Here is a 23,172-nt window from a genome sequence, read left to right on the forward strand (position 1 = left end):
AATCAAAGTAAAGAATGTATAAGGTTGATAAAAAGTCCTACTGATAAGCACTAATCAGCTAATATAGTATTAATATATATGATGTGTCTTTATGTGTATACTTATATTTTTCAATATATACCCTCATTAAGTTATAGAATCTTAATATTTATTAATATAGAAACCTAGAGAACTAGGAGAATAAAACGTTGTTAGAAAGATTGTAAACACAAAAAATAAATGATACAAGCAACAAAAATGAGGATATGAGAATCGAGAACTATATAAACCTAAAATTGGTATTCATTTAAAAATTCTGAGCATAGGAGTTGGGTTTCTACCATATACAATTGAAGCATGTAATTACAAGGAATATAATGACAATAATACTTTTAAAATGTTTCCACCTTCCACATTTTTCATCTTCTGGTTCATCTCATAGTCTCCAGTTTTGGTTTTTTTTGCGGTACGCGGGCCTCTCAATGCTGTGGCCTCTCCCGTTGCGGAGCACAGGCTCCGGACGCGCAGGCTCAGCGGCCACGGCTCAAGGGCCCAGCCGCTCCGCGGCACGTGGGATCTTCCCGGACCGGGGCACGAACCCACGTCCCCTGCATCGGCAGGCGGACTCTCAACCACTCCAGTTTTTATATTACTGTCGTTGACACCTCAAATGTCTTAATCTCCAGATTTAAACATTTACTACTGTCTTTCATCTGTTTCTATTGCTAACATTCATTTCCAAAGTAAGTGGTCCTACCGTTGTTTTCTCAGAAAATTTCTAATATTTTTGTCTTTAATTTCCATCTCACTCATATTATTAGGGCTGCATTCACTTATTCTTCTTATAATTGCCTGACATCGAAAGTGGATCCATAATTGTCATGTGGATTAATGTTAAATGATAAACACAGATAGCCTCCTCCTGCTTTCAGTAGTTTTTATCACACTTTTATTTTCAACAACCAGACAATAGGTTTCAAATAATCTTCTTAATGTTAGAGCCATTCTTCAGCTCTAACATAGGTCACATTCCTCTGCAAGAATTTGCAATTCACCTATCCTAATCTCATCCTTCTCGGTCATCCTTGAATGAGTCTCCATTCTACCGGTTTTATAAGATAATCATTTTTATCCTCACTTAACCTATGAGAAGACAGGAGATTAGAAAATCTCAATGCTTGTCACACAGCTAATGCATGGTAAACCCAACCTTTAAATCCAGGTGAGCCAGCCACAGAGCCTCCAATAAGCAAATTGTTAATAAAGACTATAAATGAATAAGTGATAAATTTGCTTTATAGGACTCTCCCTCGAGGCAGGGAATCAGGAAGCATATGTCTAAAAAGACAAATAGAAACACGAAATAGGATGCTTCTAATTCAGACAACAGAGGACCACCTTTCACTACAAGCCCCCAAATGTGCTGGACAAAATATGACAAGGAAAAAGTGCACCCAGCCAGGTGCACAAGAAATAGAGGAAATCTGTTACTAGGAGCAAAAAGAAAATGGAAAGCTGAAGGAGAAAATCCCCAAGTAAATAGTACATTGACCCTGCGTGTTTAAGGGAAAAGGATGAAAGATGCAGAAATTAATTGCTAAGTGATTGGAGTTATTTTTTATTTTAGTTTTTTATAAATTTTAATTTTGAAATCATCTAAATTTATAGAAAGTTTACAGAAACAAATATTTGCCAATTATCAACATTTTTGGCTATTTTATTATTTTCTATTTATCTATACACATATATGTAAATCTATGAAAATCTATACATATGTGTGGTTTTTGAAACTTTTGAGAATAACACAGTTTTTATACCCCTTTATTCATCAATATTTTAGTGTGCATTTCTTAAGAACAGGGTATATTTTTCATGACTAAAATACAATTAGCAAAATCAGGAAATTTAATATTGGTTAATACTGATAACAGTAATCCACAACCCGAATTCAAACTTTGCCAATTGTCCTACTAATGTTCTCAGTAGGATTTTCCTCCCTGCAATAGGAGCCAATTCAGGATCATTAATTGGATTTAATTGTCATGTCTTTCCAGCCTTCTTTAATTTAGAATATTTCTTTAACTGTTTTTTTATTTTCATGGTCTTGACATTTTCAAAAGTACTAGCAGGTTATTTTGTAGCTGATCCCTCAATATCAGTTTGTCTGATGTTTTCTTATTATATTTGGATTATATATTTTCAAAATTATTTTTCACAAGAATATCACAGATGGGAAGTGATCTACTCAGTGCACCATAAACAGGAAACATGTGAAGTCAGTTTGCCTAATGATTGGTGATATTCAATTTAATCACTTAAGTTTTTGAAAGCCACATTCCTCCACTGTAAAGTTATAATTTTCCCTTTACAATTCATAATTTACAGGGAGATACTTTTGAGACTCTGTGATATCTTGTTCATCATATTTTCCCTATTTTTAGCATCCATCCACTGATAATTTTTGTCTTAACCAGTTATGACTATATTGCTGAAGAATAGGATTTTCAAATTCCATCATTTCTTCTGTGTTATTAGTTAGATTTTACTATAAAAGATCTCTCTTCTACCCCATTTATGTGTATGTATAAATGCATTTATGTATTATTGATTGACTGGATTTTAGTATCCTTTCTAGGATTGGGCAAGAGGCTTTAGAAATGTGCAAAGTTTTGTCATTGGAACTGAAAATCCCTGTATTCTGAGATTCTCCAAGCACTGAATCTTTAACTTAAGGAAAACCAGAAAACCTGAACATCAGCTAGGCAAGACCGTCAAAAGATTTTCTCTGCCCAGGGCTCCACATAAATAAATGAGCTTCCTGTAATAAGTAATAAGAATTAAAAATATGCATGCTTGGGGCTTCCCTGGTGGCGCAGTGGTTGAGAGTCTGCCTGCCGATGCAGGAGACGCGGGTTCGTGCCCTGGTCCGGGAGGATCCCCCATGCAGCGGAGCGGCTGGGCCTGTGAGCCATGGCCGCTGGGCCTGCGCGCCCAGAGCCTGTGCTCCGCGGTGGGAGAGGCCACGGCAGTGGGAGGCCCGCGTACTGCAAAAAAAAAAAATAAATAAAAAAAAATAAAAATAAAAAATGCATGCTTGTGTTAGCTACAGATTTTGGATCTGACTTTGTATAAATCTGCATGGTGCAGAAATATCGAAACTTCAAAAGTAACATAAAATTGTCATTAGTCTAATGAAATCCCTGAATACATGGAAGAAGCCAGCAGATGCCATCCTTTCATAACTATGGAAGCTGAGTATTCTTAAAGAAAAACAATAACAATTTCATAACAAACAGTAAAAATTAAACATAATGGAGTCAGAAAATACAGCCAAACAGGAGTGGTATTAATAACCCGCAAGAACCCCTTATAGTCAATAAATGTGTTTAAAGTAACTAAAGAAATAAAAGAAAAAATGGAGATGACGAGCAAAGAATTTTATAGTATGCAAAATGCAGTCAGTATGGAAAAACTTCAAAAAAAATGAAAACCAGAGCCATTTGAAATTAATAGGCAGAGGACTGATTGGAAAATACATCATGCACCTAGAAGGCAACTGGAAGATAGATCAGAGGACATTAACCTTAATGAGCAGAGATTGAAATGAGTTTAAAGCGTGAAAGAAAGAGTTCAAGGGCCAAAAAAAAAAAAAAAAAAGAACAGTGAAAGAGATTAGACAAACATGGAGAAGGGAGTGTGTTAAACATTCAGGTTAAACTAGAAATACATGTATAACTTTGTCAAATAAAACAAATGTGGACTTAGGTAAGGAGAGACTTTAATGGAAAGAATAATTACAATGGGGCAAAAGGACTAATACAATAAGGGAAAGGAGACTACTGCAATAGAAGAATGCTCCAACCCTAAGGTCTGCAAGCATCTCTTTTCTTTGACAAGCAGGAGTCAAGAACACTAGAAAGAACCAGGTGTGAGGGAGTAGGTGGTATGACCAGACAGTTAGCAGGGAAGGCTTGTGGGCAGCCAGTTTGTGCTGGATCAGGCTGGGCATGGGTCCAAACTCAGGGGCCAAGAAGCTTAATCAAAGTTTGGTCTAGTCAGTTATTTTGTGCAGATTGGTCAGTGGATACAAATACATTAATTCATCATTGATGATGCTGAGAACGGAATTTGGAGGATATGTGTTTAGCTTTGTCACAGGTAAACAAGGAAGTATCTCTGATTCTTACCTAAATCATATTGGGAACATAAAGGGTGAGGGCATTTCTTTAATCATCACTGTTTTCTAGGATCACAGGACTCCAATAAAGTTCAATACTGTCAACTTTTAAACCAATATAAGCAAAAAACCCAAAAAGGAAATGGAGAAATATGCAGCTACAGCAGTTTATGCTTGAGGGCAGAGTGAGCGATACAGGCAAACATAATGCACAATTTCCTATTCAATAAACTTCTATCAGCTGGAGGTTACGTACAGTGTAACACTGCAAGTCCATGAGTGAAATGGATAATGTCCATGACTTCGAAGTGAGCCCATCTAATTTTTTGAGGCCTATAGCATAACTTCTATAATTTAGATATAAACTAAAAGCTTTTGTAGCCCAGAGGGGAAAATAGATTCTTCTTAGATGTGGGATTCAGAAATACTTCCTAAATGAGTTATATTTGAGTTGGCTCAATCTAATAAAGCATTGCTCTTTACAAATTGCTTTCATATATGTAATCTCGCTTGAAAATCACAAAACATCATGAGTTAATTACAGCAGGTATTGTTTTCCTCATTTTCCAACTGGGAAAATACAGCCAATAAATGATGGAATTAATTCTCTAGGCTTTGGTTTGGTTGACTGAAAGTACCGTGTTTTCCCTCTTCTGTATTATACTTTAAGGGCAGTCGAGGTTAGGGTGTACCTAAAAGAAGTAGAGCTTACTCAGTATGGAAAGGAAAGTTAAAAAGAGGAAAAAGAGAATAAATAAACTAGTAAAGGTGGAAATATATACCATTGAACATAGGATTTAGAAAGAAAACTAATGAAGAAATCTGGGAGGATAGATGGGAATACCACTGATTATGGCCTTACATGGCATAATAGAATTTACCACTATGCAATAGAGTATCTGAAAATTTCTGGAAATACTTATACAATCTCTTTCTTTTTTATCAAATCTAGCCCGAAATCAATTTCTCTTTAGAAACCTTGTTTTTCAGCCTTGTTGGTCTCCTGTATTTCTCTTTCAGTAACTCATTAAATTTTCTTCTGTAAAACAAATTTTCATTTTTTCCTGTTTTTCATGAACTTGCATTTTATTTTCCTTTCCAGGTTTATTGAGGTATAAGTGACAAAATCTATATATTTAAGGTGTGTCATGTAATGATTTGATATACCTATACATGATGAAATGATTACTGCTATCAAGTTAACACATCCGTCACTTCACAGAGTTACTTTTATTTATTTATTGTTTTGTCATGTGTGGTGAGAACACTTAAGATCTATTCTCTTAGTAAATTTCAAGTATACAATACTGTATTATTAACTATAGTCATCGTGCTGTCCTTTAGATCCCAGAACTTATTCATCTTATAACTGAAAATTTGTATCCTTTGACCAACATCTTCCCATTTCCCCCAACACCCCAAAAGGACTTGAGTGTGTGTTTGTGCATATGTATGTACTTGTATACATGTATGTATAGCTACAAAATAATTATACTGAGAAATATTGCAAAAAAAAAAAAAACCTGAAGAAGGGCTTACAGCTGATACCGAAACAATATTATATTGAGGACTATCTTGCAGTTTTAGCAGTTTGTCACAATAATCTACTAATAAAGACAAATAAATATAAATGTAACATTACTGATATAAAACAAAACACTGAGGATTTTTACAGGGAATGAGTCTATTGCCTTTTTAAAAGAATTATTAAGTTTCATCTAATAATGGAATGATCTTCAGTGAATTGTAAAATAAATTATTCAAGCTTGTGGTGAGAACATCTCATCATTTACATGATTGCACCTTAAGGAAACACATTTGATTAGTAATATTCAAGGCTGGGCTGTGTCATTAGATGAAAAAGAATCACTTTTTGAAAACTTAATCTAGATTATTTATTTGTGTTTATTGGAGTATTCTTTATTCAAGAAGGTAAGTTAGACATAAATTAATCATGTATTGATAAAGATAGAATTGCAATAAAAAAATGAAACGTTTGCTCACAAATGTTGCTTTTTTTTTCCTTGCTAAATATCAAACTCACTACACCCTCACTATAGCTACAGTAACTATGGTAAAAGCCAGAAGAAAAAAAATTATTTTGCTATAAAAATCTATAGTGTCACATACAAAAAATTAAAACAATATGCATAAGTTTAGTCTTCACCATGTGAAGAACTTGAAGGAGCTATAATTAAAATATCCTGAAAAAGAATTGACATTTTCATTTGCCAGTACCTTGTGGCAGACACACTGGCTGGCAGAGACAGAATATAAGTATTAAGGAACACACATAAAGGGGAGAGCTTAAGTGATCCAAGAAAAGAAGCTGCTGAAGAGAGCCAAATACTTTATATAGTAAGTTGAAAATCTTGGCAATTATATTCCTATAGAAGTCATAGGTTTCTTATATATAAGTGGGAAAATGAAACCCAAATGGGCAAATAATAATGTTTTCTCATTTTGCACAATACTAAAATAACTTTAAAAACCTATAATCTAACCTGTAACCTAAGTATGATATCATGTAAAAGATAAGTGCTAATTAATTTGAAATATGAATTAACAAATATGGACTAAGCAATGACTATGTTCAGTGCTTGCTACCGAGCAGGCACCAAAAGACACAGTATGTGAACCAGCCCTGCTGTTCAGAACCTTGTCATCTATTGAAACAGAGAAGGAGTAAGTGCATTAAATGGTTAACAGCTTTGCAATTATTAAAATGACACATGTAGTAGAGATCTTGGTTGCTTTGTCCAGAGCCAAAGTGATCTCTTTTAAAGTCTGTATGTCTGTTCTTCACCTTTTGAGAGCCTGTTTCTACTGTCTGGCCTGTACCATCTTGGAAGATTACCACTGTGCTATTGAAGCTACATGACACAGAGAAGCCTGCCCAACCCCAGCCCAGCCCAGCCCACCTGAGTCCTCAGAGTGGCCAGGGGTTACTAAACACTGAATGACTGCTATAGTATTATGGACCATCTCATTCACCTGGAGATGAGATATCAACTCTGCTGTAGATTTTATACACTAGACTTCCCCAGGAACTTTAAGTGAAGCTGGGTTTTCATCTCAAATAATGCCTTTGCTCGATTTCTTCCATTTGCACACAAATCCTTGTCTCAGAAGCTGGCCTAAGAAAATAAATCCAAGAGATATTGTATGATAGTACATTATTAATTGAAAATAACAAGTAAAAAAATACATATATATTTTGACATATCAGAAGAGAGAGACACCATTGTGTGCTGGAATAGGCTAGTTTTTTCTTTGCAGAGTCTTTGGAGTTTGAAAAAACGATAGGGTTTGGACAGGTGGAAGAAATGAACTATTCTGGCACAGGAAACAATGTAAAAAAGTCTTCCAGACAGAGTGCTTAAGTTTTTCTTCAGGGTGAGGAGAGCAATTCTGCTAGAGTAAAAACCTTGATGATACATGGTGATTTGCCTACAAATAAATTATGAAAGTCCTTAAACCAAAAAATAATTTTATTTACAGAAAAAAATACTATATAACCTAAAATATGTTCTCTAGAATTGGAAGAATCCTTTAACATTTAGGAATACAGGAGTGGTATAATTACAGTGGTGTTTCAAGGTTCATCTAGTGGTTCTGTGCTATATAATTTGAAGAACAGAGAGGTAAGACCAAACAGTTTGGAGCCTAGGACAAGACGTACAAACACGAAGTAGCCGGTGAACCTAAAACTAGAGTTTGGGGGTGGGGCCATTAATAAGGAATGAAAGTGGAAGGTAGTTAGAATGACGAATGCTCTAAAAAGTTATACAGAATCATTTATAAGGTTCTATGACTAACCTGATGAGAGATGGGAGAGGAGTGAACAAGGATTTTTTGGAACAAGTTTTAAAAATACCAGGAGAGTAAACATGAATCCAGTGAGACACTTTGTTTCTTAGAGACTAAGTAATAAATAGCAACATCATGAGAAGGAGGCATACATAAAGTCAGGGTTCTAGTGGAAAGAGCACAAAATGAGAATTCAGGGATCATGCATTTTAGTACTAATTCTATATTCAAACCCTCCACATAAACTCAGGTAAATCATAAACTTTCCTGGGCTTTAAAAATCCCTCCTCAGATAATTCTGATGGCCATATTTGTTGTCAAATTATCTTCCGACTTTTATGATACCAGGGAGAAGGTAAATAATTTTAACTTAGATTTTTTTTTGGTTAGAGAGGATGTTAGGGCATGCACGTAGAATTTTCTAGAGAGTAGTTGCAAGAAATATGGACGTGATCCTGAGAAGAAGGTTGGATTCGAGCAACAGTTTTTGATAATGCCTGGGGACATTTTTGGTTGCCACGATTGCTACTGGCATCCAGCGGGTAGAGGCCAGGGACGCTGCTAAAGTCCTAGAAAGCCCCACAGCAAAGAATCTTCTAGTCCAAAATGTCAGTAGTGCTTAGGTTGAGAAATACTAGACTAAGTGGCACCATCCCCTTCAGTTAGATCCATTGAAGTTGTCCATAAACAGACCAGACCGATTTGAGCTGACTGTGAAGAGTAATGGTTTCAAATACGCCTCATATTCTTTCTCGCATTACATATCTCCTACTTATCTACTTGATGTTTTAGAGTTGTGAATCACTAGTCACAACACCCCAAACTGTAATCTTCATGCATTCAACGCTGTCAGTGCTTGGCATTATGCCTAACCAATGTTGGACAAGGGAAATATAGTTGTGAAATAAATAAGGAAAATAATTTTTATTATGCTCAATATTATATTTCTTTTTAAACTCTCTTACAAGATGGTGGACATGTTTTTAGGAATAAATATGAATTATATATATGTTCCTAAACTAGACACTGATATGCTAATTAAAATTAATGAGTGGTACATGGCACATATTGGATGTTCGATATATATTTATTTAAAGCATACTTGTGTGGAACAGGTAGACTAGGAAGGTTAAGGAATTATATTTTCAGATCAAGATAAAGGTATTTAAAGACTTTAAAAACAGGAAGTAGTAGATATAATGTTGACTGTCATTAGCTATCTTAATCCCAGTTTCATTGATATGACACCAAATTATCATCTTTATTTGTATACTATGAACTTTTGTAAGATATAGTGATGGCAAGGTTGAAAACTCATAACCATATATCTATTTGATGTTACTAACAAGATCATTTAATAAGCATCTCAATTTTACCATGCCTAAAACTGATTCCTATTCTCCCCCAACATATTCCTTTCTGATTCTCACCCATTTTGGAACACGGCATTATCCAGTGCTCTCTGGAGCTTAAGCTCAAAACCCCAAAGTTATTTTGCTCTTTCTCTCATCCTACAATCCAAAGGCTGAGTACCTTTGTTGGTAAAAATCTCCAAGTATAGAAGAGATCAGTTTACCTCTATCCATCACTTTTTACCAATCCCTAAATCATGTCATTGCCTCCTCTGTGTATTACTACAATAATCTCTTAACTGCTCTCCCTGATAGTACATTTGCTCTCAACTTTCCATTCTCCATAGAGCAGCTTAAACTATTTACAAACATTGCAAGTTAATTTATGGCATTTCTGCTTAAAAATCTATAACTCTTTTTACTGCATTTAGTGCAAACCCAGTAGTACAGCACAGAGGATTACTTGGCTGCCTTTCTAACGTCGTTCTCTATCTTTTCTATGGAGGATTCCTGTAGTGCCAGGGAAAGTGACTCTACCTTTTCTCCAGGGTAGGAACATGAAACTAAAAAAGAAATACAGAAACTCCTGCCATCACATGTTACATGAATGACCACACGGATTAATGAGGAGAGGTTATGTGACCTAAACCTATCTAATCAAAGTGAATTTCAGAGAAATTGCTGGGAACTGTGAAAAACAAACTTTGCTACAGATAGGAGAGCTCGAATCCCTTCAGCTATTTTGTTAGTTATGTATTTTGTATATAGTGGTGTGTATATGCCAATCCCTTGAAGCCAGGAAGAAAGTGAGAATCTGAGGGCACAGCCAGTGCATGTAGGCAGAGAACTGAGGGAATTGCAGAGAACAGAGAACAGAATCCAACAAACAAGGGTCTAAAGTGTGTGCTACCTCTGACTTCCTGGTTACAGGAGTCAAGAAATTTCTTACTTGTTTAAATTGGTTATGATTGGATTTGGTGAGCAAAAGCATGCTAAAGCAGGAGGCATTAAACACTGTGGTCTCAGGACCCTTCTGCCCTCTTAAAAATCATTGAGACTGCCACAGAGCTTTTGCCTATGTAATATCTACTATATTAGATTTAATATAATGAATGTTTAATTAATCAATAGATTGAATGTAATAATATCATTAATATATTATTTTAAAATATTTATAAACACATTACTTGTTAACATAAATAACATGTTTTTATAAAAGTAACTGTATTTTCCAAAACAATATACTGAGGGAATAAATGGCCTTATTTTAAATGTTTGCAAATCTCTATACATCTGGCTTAATAAAAAAGACAGGTAGAGTCTCATATCTGCTTCTGCATTCAATCTGTTGAAATATATATATATTTTTTTACCTTCATGGAGAAAATCTGAGGTCACCAGGATGTGTGACTGAAGAAAGAATGAATATGTTAATAGCCTTTCATATTACTGGATATGGATAGCCTTTGTTGATGCTACACCAAAGCTTAACAAGTGGTAGTTTCTTAAAGGTTAATTGCAGTGTGGGATCTGAAAGCATAGATAAAGTTTTCATTATTGTTATTTAAAAAACAGTCTATATATCACCTGGAATAGAGCTGTTATCCATAAAATATTTTGCAATATCATGCATTGATCATTAAGAAATACTAGTGCTTTACTGGTTTTTGCAGATCTTCTAAATTTTAATATATTTTACAACAATGTCAAAATTGCATATGTTAATATTATCACACATAGTATCAGTGTTTTTATGCCTGGGGAAGCTTTCACTCTCATTGTGGCAAAAACAAATTTTTCAAAATATAATTTCAGGGCTTCCCTGGTGGCACAGTGGTTGAGAGTCCGCCTGCCATTGCAGGGGACACGGGTTTGTGCCCCGGTGCGGGAAGATCCCACATGCCGCGGAGCGGCTGGGCCCATGAGCCATGGCCGCTGAGCCTGCGCGTCCGGAGGCTGTGCTCTGCAACAAGAGAGGCCACAACAGTGAGAGGCCCGCATAACGCAAAAAAAAAAAAAAATATATATATATATATATGTATCTATATATATATATACATATATATATATAGATACATATATATATATATATATAATGCATCTAATTTTCACTTAGAAGTGTGGATTTTATCACTGGCCACAAATGTCAGTTACCTTAAATTGACAGTTTTTCTTACTTTATATTTTAAATAATCATAGTTTTCCTGCCAGTCATTCTTTCAGTTGGAAATTATGTTTTATGGTAAAAGAGGAAGTTCAACTCAAGAATAAAAATAATCTCTCAAGTGATTTTTTTTTGAGGCAATCAGCATACTTTGGTTTACAGGAGAAGAAAGGGTTTCCATTTAAACACGCAGAACATTAGAAAATGGGGTACCCAATGGTTGAGATTTAAGAAAATTAGTAATTTTTTACTGCCTCATGAAAGCCAGCCTTAACTGCAGCTGACATTTATCTTAACACAAGTGCATGGCACTTAAGAATACGAAGATCATTAGTGCAGTACTGCCCTGATTTGTACAAAGCCACCAGCAAATGTACTTGCTATTAATTTTGCACCATCAGTGCAAATGTGAAAACAGTGAAAAGGGAAAATAATGTCTTAACATTGTTTTGAAAATCTTTTTGACCTTGCACATTCCCTTAAATGTCTTGGGGACTCCCAGGGTCTGGGAAAAGCTGCTCTAATCATTTCCATGGTCTATAACCCCCTATATTATCACACCATTGCTATTAGCCAACCTACTCCTTACCTTTTTCTCCTTTATTCACTAAAAACTTTGACTATGTTTCTTGAACACATTAAGGACCTTTGCACATGTTGTTGCAACCTTCTAATACTTTGTGTCTACTGACTTTTATATTGTCTTCTACTCATAATTTAATTCTCAAACCAAATGCTGCATCTTCAGAGGGGTTTCCCTTGATGGCCACACTATATATTACTCCTCTTCATGTATAAAAGGCACTTTTTAAAATTGCATTACTCTCTTTTTATCCCAACATTTGGAATACAATTGGGCACATAGTGGGCATATAATTATCATTTATTAAATAAGGTAACAAGCTTGTATAAAGTGCCATTTATTTGACTAGCTTCTCTATTTTTATAAATATATTTTTATACAACTTAACTAGGAGCAATTATTTTTGCACCAAAGAAACAGTAACCCCTCTCAGCCCCCAGTCACCTCTTCCAGAGTTGAGTTTAATCTATTGTCTTAAATCACATCTTTATCCTAAAAATATGGTTTCTAACTGTTCTTATAACTGGCTAGGAGAAATATTTATTTAATTTTTTATATTGCCACTTTAGTCTGTTGACTTATTCAATAGATGAAAAAAAAAACCAACACTGAAATGTACTGACACTTGCCACCAAATTTTGATGTAGAAGGTGATGAATTTTGGACAGGGAAAATGTAGAAATTAAACCCTCCTCTACAAAATATTGTAATAAGATAGACATTTCCCTTGCCTGTTAAGATCATCCACTTCTTTCACTGAGTAGGAGAAACAAGCTTACTTGATAGCAGCGGTGGGTAGAAGATATGATTCACTTCACTATCACTATTCGGTTGATTCTTTTCTTCCATTTCAGTTACTTTAAGTTAGTTAACTGAAGAGTAAGTTAATGGATCAGGTAGCACAAAGAAAGAATCAAAACCAGAAGTCCTAGCAGAATTAGAGAATGGTTTGTGACTGTCACAAACTGCTAGGAAAAAAAGAAAACCACGGGGCTTCCCTGGTGGCGCAGTGGTTGAGAGTCCACCTGCCGATGCAGGGGACGCAGGTTCGTGCCCTGGTCCGGGAGGATCCCACATGCCGCGGAGCGGCTGGGCCCATTAGCCATGGCCGCTGAGCCTGCGTGTCTGGAGCCTGTGCTCTGCAACGGGAGAGGCCACAACAGTGAGAGGCCCGCGTACAGCAAAAAAAAAAAAAAAAAGGAGACCACATCCTGACGCAAAGGAAATTCTATATGGTAATTTACATTCATTATAATGGCATCTAGGTCCTAGACTCTTTTGGATCTGAATAAGAGGAGCAATATCTCAACACTTAGAATTGTTTGTTGATAATTGTCCTATACCGATGAGACCAGAAGTAAAGCCATTGTTATTTTTCCTAGATAAGGCAACATAAAGTCAGACAACATCTGTGATCTTACCTCAATCACGTGTGGCTTGTTAGAGGGGAAATAATGGTGCTAGTACTCTACAATTCACATTTCTGCTACAAAAGGGCACAATGATTTTTTGTTCTACAAAAGTAGTCATTATTAGTCTTGTCATACAAAACCATTTAACACAGTTGATTTGGTGTTATGTCACTAAAATTTCAAATAAAATAACTGTATTCTCATGCCAGCATCAGGCTACATTGTGAATATTTTTTCTGGCTTTTTTTTTTTTTTAACATCTTTACTGGAGTATAATTGCTTTACAATAGTGTGTTAGTTTCTGCTTTATAACAAAGTGAATCAGTTATACATACACATGTTCTCATATCTCTTCCCTCTTGCATCTCCCTCCCTCCCACCCTCCCTATCCCACCCCTCTAGGTGGGCACAAAGCACCAAGCTGATCTCCCTGTGCTATGTGGCTGCTTCCCACTAGCTATCTATTCTATGTTTGGTAGTGTATATATGTCCATGCCACTCTCTCACTTTGTCACAGTCTACCCTTCCCCCTCCCCACATCCTCAAGTCCATTCTCTAGTAGGTCTGTGTCTTTATTCCCGTGTTACCCCTAGATTCTTCATGACTCTTTTTTCTTGGATTCCATATATATGTGTTAGCATATGGTATTTGTTTTTCTCTTTCTGACTTACTTCACTCTGTACGACAGATTCTAGGTCCATCCACCTCACTACAAATAACTCAATTTCGTTTCTTTTTATGGCTGAGTAATATTCCATTGTATATATGTGCCACATATTGTTTTGTACTCATGAAAGAAGCATGGTAAGAGGAGGAAATACGTACACACACACACACACACACACACACACACCAAATACTTCTAAATAATTCAGGTAGCTGAAAATCTTGTGTTTGCCAGCAAACAAGCAGTGCTAACACTTAATACTCTATTTTCTCTGCTTCACTTCATCAGATAAAACCAAACTGGACACTAGGAGTTACATTTTATGTGCACTGCATAGGGAATTAGCCCTGCAATTTTCAGGGAAAACAGCAAAAATTGTGTGCTGGATTTCCTTTGTGTCATTTAAAGTGACTCAGACATTTCCAAGTAAGCTGATTTAGGGAAATTGAATATATTTCTTAAGTGGTTAAATAGGGATAGGACATTGTTTTGTATTTTGTGTCATTTTGTAATAATCTACCATTAGAACCTTTGTCTTATTGAATTTTTATTTTCAAATTCAAAATAATTGTTGCAAATGCTGTAGTTACATGTCCAAAAAGAGCAAATAATTTTTCCTTTATGATGTTAAATAAGTAGGAGCTGGTGCTTACAATGAGAAAGCTTTTTTTTTTCTTTGTAATGTGAGGTTTAGAAGGCATTTCTACATGCTTTTGAAAGGCATTTTTTAAAATTTAATTTAAGCTTAAAGGTGTAATGATTTGCCTGTTACTGGCCATGATAGCCCTGCTCTGACCTCAAAGTACCTGCTCAATGAAATCTCTACTCAGTCTTTTCTTTCTTTGTAATCTAATTAGTGACTTCATAAATGCTCTCCTTCTTCATTACAAAAATATTCCTGAACGAAAGAGTGAAAGGACAAGGAAGAGAATAATAAATTACAAAAAAGTAGTCATAAGGAAACAAGGAATTTAACATAATGGGTATGATTTAGCAAAAAGGCTTAAGAATTAACCAAAAAGAAACCGAAAACAGTGATATCTTGTGTAGTATGTATTGCACTTCAAAACCCACAATTCAGCTGAGACAGAGAGAGAGAGGGAGAGAGAGAGGAGCAACCCAGCCGACTTGAATGGTTGTAACCTGGAGTCGACATGATGATGAATAATCATCTATTCTGAACACACAATATAATTGATTCACAATGATCTGGTCTATTGTCAAAGCCACGTCATCATAGCCAAACATCTGACCTCATTATGAAGTGTTATATCTTTTTTTTTTGTGGTACGCAGACCTCTCACTGTTGTGGCCTCTCCCGTTGCGGAGCACAGGCTCCGGCCGCGCAGGGTCAGCGACCATGGCTCATGGGCCCCGCCGCTCCGCGGCATGTGGGATCTTCCCGGACCGGGGCACGAGCCCGAGTCCCCTGCATCGGCAGGTGGACTCTCAACCACTGCGCCACCAGGGAAGCCCCTGAAGTGTTATATCTTTTAAAACCCAGTATTTCCCATATATTTGTATATCCCATAGTCTTTGACTCTTAGGAAAACTATGAAAATATTGTTTTACTCAACAGCTGCAAGAGAGATAAGGTGAAGGTAGAATCCACTCAAAATTGAACACTTCATATCACATACATTGTGAAATAGATGGCACTAACAACGGCACAGATCTTTGTGAGTTGACAGTTACTAGGGTCTGTAGTGAAGTTATAACACTTTTTCCTCAGTACATATACACACATACATATTATATATAGTATATAATATAGTATTATATAATATATATCAATATCTACGTATATATAGTATATCATGTATAATATATATATTATACATATAGAATAGAGAATGCTTCGTATCTGGAAACTTGATTCTGGATTTCAGATAAAACTTCCTAAGAAGACTACATGAGAATATTTGCTTGCTTTTTTTAAATTTGTGGAGATTATAAGTTATGTAACTGATCATGTAGCCTTCCAGATTTAGATATTGTGTAAGGTTTTCTACTGACAACGTATTTTCTCTGTAGCAACTGCTGCTTTACCTGTTACAATTTTGCATCTCTTTTTTCTTTACCCTAATTAAAGACAAAGCAAAACAATTTATACTCTGACCTTATCCTAAAATCCTTTTTGAAATGAGGCAGATAAAAGTACATTAACATGAATTTTAGACATATTTTTTTCAAATATATTCATGTTTATAGAATAATTCTTGGTAATCTGAATACCGCATACTGAGTGCCACATTGAATGCAGAATTAATGATCCCAAATTGTTTTATGATGCCAGGCCAATCAGATCTTAGTTTTGATTATGTCTATATCCAAATTTATTAGTCTAATTCTAGCCCTGACCTCAAATTAACTGCAGACAACAAAAATGGGCCCCCAGAGCTCTGGCTGGTATATAGGAATAATCTGAGGATGAAGAGAAGGACAAACTTTATACAAGTCATTTATTTGCTTGGGATCCACTCCATTTAAAGACAGTATCATTTATCACTGCTCTAATAAATAGATAATACAGAAACTTCTTCTGCAGTGCTGCAAAACCCATATTTTTTAATGTAGAGACTGTGATTTATATAGAAAGATATATTGAATAATGAGAATCTGAAACTTAACAGGATTGGTACAATAAAAAGGAATAAATTACATTTATATGAGGTATAAATAAAATAAAAATTCTTGAATTTTACCTAAATAATCAAGCTACTGTGAAAATATTTGAAAAGGTATAAAAACTGAAATATATTGCTTTATAGTAATCTTTCAGAACTGCTCTAAATAAAATTAAGAAACTGATATAAATAACTGGAAACTAAACTGGTTTTCAGAAAAATGGGAACAAAGGTTTCCTCAGAATGTATATTAACTATATTTCATTTCATAATAAGATATTGGCATTTTTCAATATATAAAAGAAAGTAATATTTCATATCTTCTGAGAATGTAGCTTTCATTTAAATCATATTTGAACTATGATAATTAGTTTAATCTTAAATCTAAAGTAGTTAGAAATTTCATGTATATTTAATATAAATGAATAGTATCTGAAAATAATATATAATAAGCAGAAAATATATGTTATTGAGTATTAGATTACAGAAAATGGATGCAATAGTTCTAGAATATTGGACCATTCGTTAATTTAACAAAGACTCATCTACCGCCTACTATATAAAAGGGTGCTGGATTTTGTTTGTTGTTACATGACCAAACTTCTTCATCTTTAATCTCTGATATGATGGTTAAAAGTGAAAATAGACATAAAGGTAGAATAAAATATATTTTTTAAATAAATATTTTTCTTTTACCTAGAGTTTTAAATGTATTCATATTAATGTTGCTAATATTCACAAAGTAAAATTTTAAACTATTTTCACCTAATTTGGGTGAATAAAAATATAAATATTTAAAGATGTTTCTTTTTTATACTTATTAAATTATAATGTTTAATAAATTCTACACCAAATTCCAAATTAAAATTAATTAGTTAATTAACTAGCACATTGAAGTAGGTGGATACCCACTTGGACAAGACAAAACCAAACCAAAAAACCCACACACACATACCAGGAATATAAATTAGAAAATATGAGTAACATGTCTCTTCAACAATAATAGCAAAAATAATATCCCTTAAAATTATGTATAGCAATAGATAAATAGGACTCACATTAAAGAAGTAAAAATACATATTTTTGTGGAATACAGAATAAGTTTTGCACATACTAAAAACATGTTCCTCCTGCCAAGAACTGCAACAAACAAACTGGAAAGCCACACCAGATAAAAATCACTCAAGCAAAACATAGAGACATTTATTCAAATTGCCTGAAGAATAATGATAGAGTATCTATTTACCTGAACACTGTGATATGCAAGAGAAATAAACCATTCTCTATCTTTAGGAATTGTCCCTCAAATGAAATATATTTTTTAAAAAGGTCTTTGAAGCTCTCTCCTTCAGTTCTCATAAGAAAATATCATATATAAAAATAAACTCAAATTTATTAAAGACCTAAATGTATGACCTGAAACCATAAAACTTAATAGAAGAAAATGTAGGCAGTATACTCTTTGACATCAGTCTTAGCAATATTTTTTTGGATCTGCCTCCTCAGGCAAGGGCACAGAAACAAAAATAAACAAATAGGACTCCATCAGACTAAAAAATTTTGCACGGCAAAAGAAACCATCAACAAAATGAAAAGCCAACCTACTAAGTGGGAAAAGATATTTGCAAATGTTATGTCCAATAAGAAGTTAATATCCAAAATATATAAAGAAGTCGTACAACTCAATATCAAGAAAAGAAAAAAAAAAAGGAAGCAATCCAATTAAAAAATGGGCAGATGACCTGAATAGACATTTTTCAAAGAAGACATACAGATGACCAAGAGGCACATGAAAAGCTGCTCAACATCACTAATCATCAGGGAAGTACAAATCAAAACCGCAATGAGGCATCACCTCACACCCATCAGAATGGCTATTATCAAAAAGACCACAAATAACAAGTCTTGGCAAGGATGTGGAGAAAGGGAAGCCTTGTGCACTCTTGGTGGGAATGTAAATTGGTATAACCACTATGGAAAATAGTATGGAGGTTACTCAAAAAATTAAAAATAGAACTGTTATATGATCCAGGGATTCCACTCCTGGGTATTTATTCAAAGAAAACAAAAACACTAATTCATAAAGATATATACACCCCAATGTTCACCGCAGCATTATTAACAATGGCCAAGATTTGCAAGCAACCTAAGTGTCCAATGGTAGGAGAAGGGGTAAAGAAGAGGTAGTATACACATATATATATACATATATATATATATATATAGAGAGAGAGAGAGAGAGAGAGAGAGAGAATGAAAACTTACCATTTGAGACAACATGGATAAACCTAGAGGGTATTATGCTAAGCAAAATAAGTCAGACAGAGGAAGACAAATACCATATGATTTCACGTATACGTGGAATCTTAAAAAAAGAAAAAATAAGAACAAACATAACAAAACAGAAACAGACTCATAGATACAGAGAACAAACTGATGGTTGCAGAGGAAAGGAGGTGGCGAGTGGGCAAAATAGGTGAAGGGGATTAAGAGGTACAAACTTCCTGTTATAAATAAGTCAAGGAGAGGTAGTGTATAGTTTAGGGAATATAGTTAATAATATTGTAGTAACTTTGTATGGTGACAGATAGTTACTAGATTTATCTGAGTGATCCTTTCATAATGAATGAAAATACCAGGTCACTATGTTGTACTCTTGAAACTAATATAATATTGTCAGTCATATTATATTGTAAGTCATGATGTATTAAAAGAAAGAATTATAGGTGTTATTTCACTTTATTTGATAAGTTCATGTTCACGGCGGTGAGGCTGTGGGAAAAAATGTCCCTGAGGCAAAGAATGATGTGACTCAGGTGTGCTACTGCTTCAGAAAGCCCTGGGGAGACTAGTAGTGCTCTCAGGGGTTCTGTGAATTAGGCCTTGTAGGGCATCCCTGCTAAGGTTGAAAGGTGGAACTACATCTTAGAGAATTCTACCAAGGAGGGTAAGGAGAGGATATTTAACTGACCAACTCCCCTCCTACCTCCTGTTTTTGATTGATTAAAGTTGACGTTCCTCTAACCCCACCTCTGGCAGCTCACTTACACTGCTGTGTTCTTCATCTGGCTCTGACTGGCCACCTGGGATGTCAGATCCCATGTGCCCCAGCGTGTTGTTTCATCTCCATCTGAAGTAGAGGGACATCCAGGGCTGTGTGTTCACCTTCACAGAGAAAGCAAGAGGCGATCCAGCACATCTGAGAGAGTGCAGCAGCTTTACATCTAATACAAAATTTCATAATATTGTAAATAACATCTTTAAATTGATGCCATTTCAAAATGATTTGATATCATTTTTCCAGTGATAATCTCTTGAAATTTTGCTGAAACATTATCAGTTGCAAAAATCAAACTATTGTCCCTCTAGTGAAATATTCTTTCCATTTTTATCAATATAATGACTAGTTTAGTCATATTAAATATAAATTAATAGCCTTTTATGTTTGTACTCAATTGTATACATTCTGACTGAAAAGCAATTAATAACATGAAAGTGAACAAATACATTTTAACCTTTAAGTTTTCAAAGTTAAGAAACATTGATTTCAGATAAAATTTTATGAACCTTTTGATCTCACTATTTTCCTTCTGTCTCTGTCATTCTCTCTCTCTGTTTCTTATGTGTGTGTGTATTCATATGTATACTGTCGTATGTATGTACTACTGTTCATGTATGTACACACATGTGTATATATGTTATGTGTGTTGACTATGAAGTTAACATATATTTTTTTAATTTCTCATGGTTCCACCTATAATCTCTTTCAAATGTATAAAATACTACAGTACTCATACCACAAAATTAAAAAAAATAAATGTCTATGTCTCTCTGGTGATTTTTATATACCTTAATTTAATAGATAGAACATTGGCCTGGAATTGGGTTATAGTAGTGTTTGTCACCATCTCCTCCTTAACTCAATTTTCTTATTTTGTCTTAACTTAGATATCTTAACTTCTTCTAGAATAGTGGCTCAAAATTAAATGATTTCTAGTTTTTGTTGGAGCCCTAAGATTGTGTTCAACTGAATTTTGCTTTTGATGGGAATCACAGGTCCTATTTATTTCCAGTTTAGGTCTAAGATCCTAAATGAAATTCAGGAAAGGTCATACATAAACTCCTCAGATGCCAAGTTTATTTTACTGATTGATCTTAATAAGAATCAGTTTCACTTTAGATAGTGATAAAAATTATAAGATCAAGAAAAGTATAATTTGTTGGCTATTTGCTGTGGGTACATAATTTGGCTAAGGAACTTAATTTCTTTATCTTTTTTTCCTCTTGTAGAATATGTTTTATTCAAAAAAGTACTAGTGGTATATAGAGTCTAGTGTATATTTTTCTTTACATCAACAGGATATATGGTGGGAGAATTACCAAGTATGAGTGGATTTATCTGACATGCTCTATTTCTGAGATGCTCTGGTTCAGGGTCTCCAAACTTTTGTTCATGGATCCCTACCTACAAAAAATATAAGGAACTCCACATTTATAAACGTATTGATAGTTATACATTTATTTATATTCTGCTTATTAATATGTCATGTAAATTATAAAGTGTATATATATTTATATAAAGCATAATTAGAATTATAAATTATATTAATTTCTCACATTTCATTAAATCTTTTTTTTTTTTTTTTTTCGGTACACGGGCCTCTCACTGTTGTGGCCTCTCCCGTTGCGGAGCACAGGCTCCGGACGCGCAGGCTCAGCGGCCATGGCTCACGGGCCCAGCCGCTCCACAGCATGTGGGATCTTCCTGGACCGGGGCACGAACCCACGTCCCCTGCATAGGCAGGCGGACTCTCAACCACTGTGCCACCAGGGAAGCCCTCATTAAATCATTTTGTATAAAACCAGGAATGCACATACTCTGACTTAGTGTTCACTACTCCAAAGTGATTTTAACCCCCATATATTTATGCACTCATTCATCAAATCAACGAATAGCACCAATTACCTGTATTTTCTTACTCTCTTATGAGAATACAGTGTTCTCATATTATCATATTCTCTGTTATTATATGATGTGAACAAGAGTGTATGTGGTACTCAGATAATCTATCTGGACACATCTTAGTTCTTCTCTGCCCAGTTTTGAAAACAAATGCAACAGCCACAACCTGAGAAGACCATGGTGACCAGAGGGCAGGTGTCACAAGGATGGGTATATTTGTCACCCTGCCAGACTTATGTATGATATAAGAAAAAACATTAAAATCAACATTTTAACACATGAAAAGATGGAAGTTAAGTAATTTGCCTCAAATTACGTTGAAGTGAGTGGAAGTCATGGGAGATATACCCAAACAGTTGCATTCTAGAATATTTGTTCTTAACCATTATACTATCTAGCCTCTAAAGGGTGACTTGGTCTCAGCCTGTGATTCTCACTACATGTGACTAACCTGGTATTTTATTCCCAGAACTCAGTTCCTAATTTGAGTTCTACATTTGAGTTAATATCCCTGTATGGCAGATCTACCAACAAACAAACAAAAACAAAAATACAATCTCCCCCCAAAAACTGAACTGCCTTACATGTTCTAAAAGCTAGACAATACCTAATGTACAGGTCTTCCTGGATATGCAGTCATGGGCTTTTCATTGTCTAACCTATTTGACAACCATCTGAACTCCTATCATGGCCCAGAGGCTGTTAGCAATCTAATTTTCACTCTGAAAGAAAAACAGATTCCACCAAACAAAGACGATAGGAAATGAACCATAATGATACTGCCTGTAAGAGAATTTCCCTATAATTAGTGTGGACATATTTTAGAAACATATCACTAGATGGAATAAGTTTTCTGAACAATAGAAACATTATTTCTAGGAGCAAATTGTATCCATGAGGATTACATTTCTATGATAAGAATAGAGTACATACAGACCGGAGCATCAGTTTATCTGAGTGTTATTTATACTGAGTTTCCAGAATGTCTGGAGGCCCAGTTTTGGTATGTACTAAACTTGAGCAAGGTAATCTAATGTACTTTGGGTAGAAAGCTTTGCTAAAGGGCAGATGGTCAGAATTCTCAGAAGGCATAGACCCAGGCATGCAGGGCGCATTCTTGCAAGCAGTAAAAACTCATTGCCAGTGAAACCAGCTGTCCCAGCATCTGTGTGTGTTTCCAGTGAATGAAAAGGATGAGCAAATGAGTATTGAACTCTGCGTCCATGATTCTGCAGCAAACAATGCTAGAATTTTGACTTTAAGCATCTTATTTTTAGACCCTGCTTTTTAATGCCTGTGACCAGAAGTCTCAGAAAAGACCAGGGATATTCAAGAAATTCTTTAAAACCTCCTCTGATCTGATTCTATTCAGATTTTTCCCGAGTATGGGAGGTGGTATAAAGCCTAGGATGAATAACTAGACACTTTCTATACCTAA

The sequence above is a fragment of the Orcinus orca genome, chromosome 18 (genome assembly GCF_937001465.1).
Source record: "Orcinus orca chromosome 18, mOrcOrc1.1, whole genome shotgun sequence".
Classification (NCBI taxonomy): Eukaryota; Metazoa; Chordata; class Mammalia; order Artiodactyla; family Delphinidae; genus Orcinus; species Orcinus orca.